This window comes from Mandrillus leucophaeus, unplaced genomic scaffold, assembly GCF_000951045.1.
Source record: "Mandrillus leucophaeus isolate KB7577 unplaced genomic scaffold, Mleu.le_1.0 Scaffold108, whole genome shotgun sequence".
Lineage (NCBI taxonomy): Eukaryota > Metazoa > Chordata > Mammalia > Primates > Cercopithecidae > Mandrillus > Mandrillus leucophaeus.
In genome coordinates, this window is record NW_012098987.1 from 746999 (window position 1) to 753050 (window position 6052).

Sequence of the window (6052 nt, forward strand, 5' to 3'; positions counted from 1 at the left end):
AATGGGGCCAAAGGGAAGAACAGTGATTACTGAGCAGAGCTGGGGAAGTTCCAAAGTAACAAAAGATGGTGTGACTGTTGCAAAGCCAATTGACTTAAAGGATAAATATAAAAACATTGGAGGTAAACTTGTTCAAGATGTTGCCAATAACACAAATGAAGAGGCTGGGGATGGCACCACCACTGCTACTGTACTGGCATGCTCTATAGCCAAGGAAGGCTTCGAGAAGATTAGCAAAGGTGCTACTCCAGTGGAAATCACGAGAGGTGTGATGTTAGTTGTTGATGCTGTACTTGCTGAACTTAAAAGCAGTCTAAACCTGTGACCACCCCTGAAGAAACTGCACAGGTTGCTACGATTTCTGCAAACGGAGACAAAGAAATTGGCAATATCATCTCTGATGCAATGAAAAAGGTTGGAAGAAAGGCTGTCATCACAGTAAAGGATAGAGAAACACTGAATGATGAATTAGAAATTATTGAAGGCATGAAGTTTGATTGAAGCTATATTTCTCCATACTTTATTATTAATATATCAAAAGGTCAGAAATGTGAATTCCAGGATGCCTATGTTCTGTTGAGTGAAAAGAAAATTTCTAGTGTTCAGTCCATTGTACCTGCTCTTGAAATTGCCGAAGATCATCGTAAGCCTTTGGTCATAATCGCTGAAGACGTTGATAGAGAAGCTCTAAGTACACTCGTCTTGAATAGGCTAAAGGTTGGTCTTCAGGTTGTGGCAGTCAAGGCTCCAGGCTTTGGTGACTATAGAAAGAACCAGCTTAAAGATATGGCTATTGCTACTGGTGGTGCAGTGTTTGGAGAAGAGGGGTTGACCCTAACTCTTGAAGACGTTCAGCCTCATGACTTAGGAAAAGGTGGAGAGGTCATTGTGACCAAAGACGGTGCCATGCTCTTAAAAGGAAAAGGTGACAAAGCTCAAATTGAAAAATGTATTCAAGAAATCATTGAGCAGTTAGATGTCACAACTAGTGAATATGAAAAGGAAAAACTGAATGAACGGCTGGCAAAACTTTCGGATGGAGTAGCTGTGCTGAAGGTCGGTGGGACAAGTGATGCTGAAGTGAATGAAAAGACAGACGAGTTACAGATGCCCTTCATGCTACAAGAGCTGCTGTTGAAGAAGGCGCTGTTTTGGGAGGGGGTTGTGCCCTGCTTCGATGCATTCCAGCCTCGGACTCATTGACTCCAGCTCATGAAGATCAAAAAATTGGTATAGAAATTGTTAAAAGAACACTCAAAATTCCCGCAATGACCATTGCTAAGAATGCAGGTGTTGAAGGATCTTTGATAGTTGAGAAAATTATGCAAAGTTCCTCAGAAGTTGGTTATGATGCTATGGTTGGAGATTTTGTGAATATGGTGGAAAAAGGAATTATTGACCCAACAAAGGTTGTGAAAACTGCTTTATCGGATGCTGCTGGTATGGCCTCTCTGTTAGCTACAGCAGAAGTTGTAGTCACAGAAATTCCTAAAGAAGAGAAGGACCCTGGAGTGGGTGCAATGGGTGGAATGGGAGGTGGTATGGGAGGTGGCGTGTTCTAACTCCTAGACTAGTACTTTACCTTTATTAATGAACTGTCACAGGAAGCCCAAGGCGGTGTTCCTCACCAACAACTTCAGAGAAGTCAGTTGGAGAAACTGAAGAAAAAGGCTGGCTGAAAATCACTATAACCACCAGTTACTGGTTTCTGTTGACAAAATATACAATGGTTTACTGCTGTCACTGTCTATGCCTACAGATAATTTATTTTGCATTTTTGAATAAAAAACATTTGTACATTCCTGATACTGGGTACGAGAGTCATGTGCCAATGTACTGCTTTCAACTTAAATCACTGAGGCATTTTTACTACTATTCTGTTAAAATCAGAATTCTAGTGCTTGCCACCACCAGATGAGGAGCAGCCTTTCTGTGGAGAGTGAGAATAATTGTGTACAAAGTAGAGAAATATCCAATTATGTGACAACCTTTGTGTAATAAAAAAATTGTTTAAAGTTAAATAAAAGGTTTGGAGAATTAAGTTATGGGACCATCTTTAAGATGGAATACTATATGGTTCCATATAAGAATTTTTAATGATGACATTAAAAGAAATGTAAATGACATGGGGAGCTACTCAGTCCATTTTGCTGAATGTTAAAACTGGGCTCAAATCCTCTATCTAGTACAGTCCCTACTAAGCTTAGAAATATATACACAAACATGGAAACATAAGCTATGAAATACATCAAAATATTTAAAATGGCTTCCTCTAGGTATTGAGATTATGAATGACTTGTTTTCTTTATATTTCTAGATTTTTCCACAGTGAGCATTTGTTTATTGGCAAAGTACTCTAAACACCCTTGCATTAGCCAGCTCGAGTATAATGGTGAATGCAGAGAAAGGAAGGGGAAAGGAAATGAAGGCAGGTTAGCTTTCTGCTCCCTCTGACGGCTGCAGGAGGCATGTGGCCGAGCAACAGGGAAGAGGATGACTGTAGAGAAACCGACTTCTGTGAGCCTCAGTACACAGATCACATGTTCTTAGAATATGAAAAAAGTCAAGGAATATGTTTGTTCCAGGCTAATCTAGAAAGTTAGTTTTCCTAGATTTTTCCCTAAGCCATAAATCAGAATAGTCCAAGGCTCTAAGCCATAAAGCATTCAAGAATAAAACTTTTCAAAAAATTACATTTAGAATAGATAGAAAAGTTAATGGTATCAGACAATACATCCTGTGTATCAAATGTAGTCTAGATTTGTACTCAGAGAAACGACATAAACTTGCTTTGTTCCTTCACAATATTAGAATCTGCCTCAAGGAGCTGGGAATTGCGGTGAAGCTCCCACACAGCCCCAGGAGGCTGCTGTGCCTGTTGGCTGAAACGAGCACCACATCCTTCCTGTTTTGTCTGCTTTGAGCCTTTCAGATTATTCCTCGTTTAATTTCAAGTTAAAGACTCTTTAGAGCTGAAATGTTTTCCCCTTTCTCTTTTTATTTTTCGAGACAGGATCTTACTCTGTCACATGGGCTTGAGTGCAGTGGTGCAATCATAGCTCATTGCAGTCTCAACCTCCTGGGCTCAAGTGATCCTCCCACCTCAGCCTCCCGAGTAGCTGGGACCACAGGTGCACACCATCATGCCTGGCTAACTTTTAATTTTTTTTGAGAGTTGAGGTCTCGCTATGTTGCCCAGGCTGGTCCTGAACTCCTGGGCTCAAGTGATCCTTCCATTTTAGCCTTCCAAAGTGAGCCACCACGCCTGGCCTCCTTTCATTCTTGATCTTGACTCCCATTCTAGTACTCATTTTTCCCTTATTATAAAAAGCAGTAAATGTGCTGGGTGTGGTGGCTCATGCCTGTAATCCCTGCACTTTGGAAGGCAGAGGCAGGTGGATCGCTTGAGCCCAGGAGATCAAGACCAGCCTGGGCAACATGAAGAAACCTCGTCTCTACAAAAAAATGCAAAAATCAGTCAGATGTGGTGGCACACACCTGTAGTCCCAGCCACTTGAGAGGCTGAGGTGGCCAGGAGTTTGAGGTGGCAGTGAGCCATGATCGGGTCACTGTACTCCAGCCTGGGTGACAGAGTGAGAACCTGGCTCAAAAAAACAAAACAAAACGAAAAGAAAACAAAACAAAAAACCCAGTAAATGCAAAGATGGGTATAAAATGAAAAGCACCTTCACTTTCCAAACCCCTCTCTAGAGGTAACAAGTTCCCTGTGTATCCTTCCAGACATTTACTGCATCTACAAGCACCCCTTGTTTATTAAGATCATGTTATATATACCGTTTGGCACACTGCTTTTTATTTTCTTTTACTTAATAAAAAAATTGACACCTTTTCATACATAGATTTACTTTTCTTTCTTTTCAATGCCAATCTCTTTTTTTTTTTTCATTTAATAAATATTTACTTAGCCTAGCTCACTGTTGTAGGAGAGTGATCCACAGTAATTAATACAAATAAAGTACCTGCTGCCAAGGTGCTTACATTCTAGTAAGGGAGACATAAAATCAACCAATCATCAATCAGTCAACAAAGAATAAATGAACGGAAGTAATTTTAGAGAGTGATGAAGTGAACAATGAAGGGGAGCTGAAATTGTAGGAAGTTGGGACAGACATGGCCATTTTAGATTAAGGAGTCTCCATGTTGCCCAGGCTGGTCTTGATCTCCTGGGCTCAAGCGATCCACCTGCCTCTGCCTCCCAAAGTGCTGGGATTATAGGCATGAGCCACCGTGCCCAGAACATTTACTGCTTTTTATAATAAGGGAAGGTGCCTCTGAGGAGGTGGAATATGAACCGAGACAGAATATATGAAATAAGCTATGCAAAGAAGTGGGAGGACATTCCAGAAGCGAGTACACAACATGTCTGAAGGCTGAAGGCAAGAACAAGCCTGACGGTCTGAAGCTCACCAAGATGTCCAGTGTGACTGGCAATAGTGAGCAAGGCATAGACTGATCCAAGGTGAAATAGAAGAGGTAGATGGAATTAGGTCAGTTAGGGAGACTGTTGGCAAATCTCAACTTTCTAAGAGAAGGTCTCGCATGGTGAGGAGGACAGCTCTTCTGGGAGCCTGAACCTTCTCTACTCCCTTTTCAACATTAGAGTAGCTGCAAAATCTTAGGGAAATCGCTTCACCCCTCCCTAGATCTCAGCTGCTTTTTCATCTATAAGGGACAGGGCTGTTGCGAAGCGAAGGAAATGTTTTGTGCTGGAAGACTGAAGCTGAAGCCGGGAAACCCTCCTGATCTAAGAGCTGTGTGATAGGCTAAATAATGGCTCCCAAAGGTGTCCACATCCTAATCCCCAGAACCAGTGACGATGCTATCTTATGGCAAAAGGGACTTCATAGATGTGATTAAGGATCTTGAGATGGGGAGATGATCCTGGATTATCCAGGTGGGCCCAACATAATCACACGGATCCTAGTAAGATGGAGCAGGTGGGTTAGAGTCAGAGAGAGAGGTGACCACAGAAGCAGTGCTGAGAATCACGTGCGCCTTGGGCCGAGAACATGGGCAGCCCCTAGAAGCTGGAAAAAGCAAGAAATGGATTCTCCCCTAAAGCCTCCCGAAGGACCTGCCCACCCATTTTAGTCACCGATTACAGGCCTCCAGCACTGTAAGAAAATAAATGTATGTTATTGCAAGCCACTAAGTTTGTGGAAATTTGTACAGCAGCATGTGCTGTAACCACATGATTCTAAAATGCCTTGGAATCAAGCGAGGGAGTACTCGCCGGTGGTAGAGGATAAGCAGAAAGTGACAAAGAGAAAGCTCTGGGGAGAAGCAGGAAGCTCTGCGGGAGGAAGGGGAAAACAGGGCTTGGGGCGGTGGAGTTTGATGTGAGCTGGCTTCCCATCACAGGACCCATATAAGCTATTAATACTTCCTACATTTAATGTTGGCCATGGGTCTGGCTTGGGGATGAGGGCCAAAGGGATGGAGGTGAAGAACTCAGGGTCTGAAAGAGGAAAGCTTCCTTTTTCCCTCAAAGTTTATGCTATACAATTTTATTGTGTGGACCTTAAGGCAAGAATTTGGACAAGTCCAAGCCAATAGGAGGTAACAACTATCCTGGTTTGCCTAGGACTGCAGGGTCTCCTGGGCTGCAGGACTTTCCATTTTAAAACCTAGGGTCTGGCTGGGTACGGTGGCTCACGCCTGTAATTCCAGAACTTTGGGAGGCCGAGGTGGGTGGATCACCTGAAGTCAGGAGCTCGAGACCAGCTTGGCCAACACGGTAAAACTTCATCTCTTCTAAAAATACAAAAATTAGCTCGGTGTGATTGTGTGTGCCTGTAATCGTAGCTACCGGGGCGCTGAGGCAGGAGAACTGCTTGAAACTGGAAGGCGGAGGTTGCAGTGAGCCGAGATCGTGCAACTGCACTCCAGCTTGGGTAACAGAGCAAGATTCCGTCTCAAAAACAAACAAACGAACAAACACACACACACACCTAGGGTCCCAGGCAAACTGGGATGAGTTGGTTACTCCAGCTGATAGTCTAAAGGGGTCTCCCTGACCAGGACAGAGGCT

At 43.2% G+C, this 6052-nt stretch overlaps 1 protein-coding gene and 1 pseudogene across 2 annotated transcripts in view; one reads left to right on the forward strand and one right to left on the reverse strand.

Moving 5' to 3' along the window:
- The window catches only part of GNB5 (guanine nucleotide binding protein (G protein), beta 5), a 68978-nt gene that overhangs the window by 43215 nt on the left and 19711 nt on the right, over positions 1-6052 (reverse strand). The gene's annotated exons all lie outside the window — the stretch shown is intronic.
- On the forward strand, positions 2-2014 carry LOC105544028 (annotated as a pseudogene). The gene has a single exon (XR_001006705.1). The product of XR_001006705.1 is annotated as a 60 kDa heat shock protein, mitochondrial pseudogene (transcript).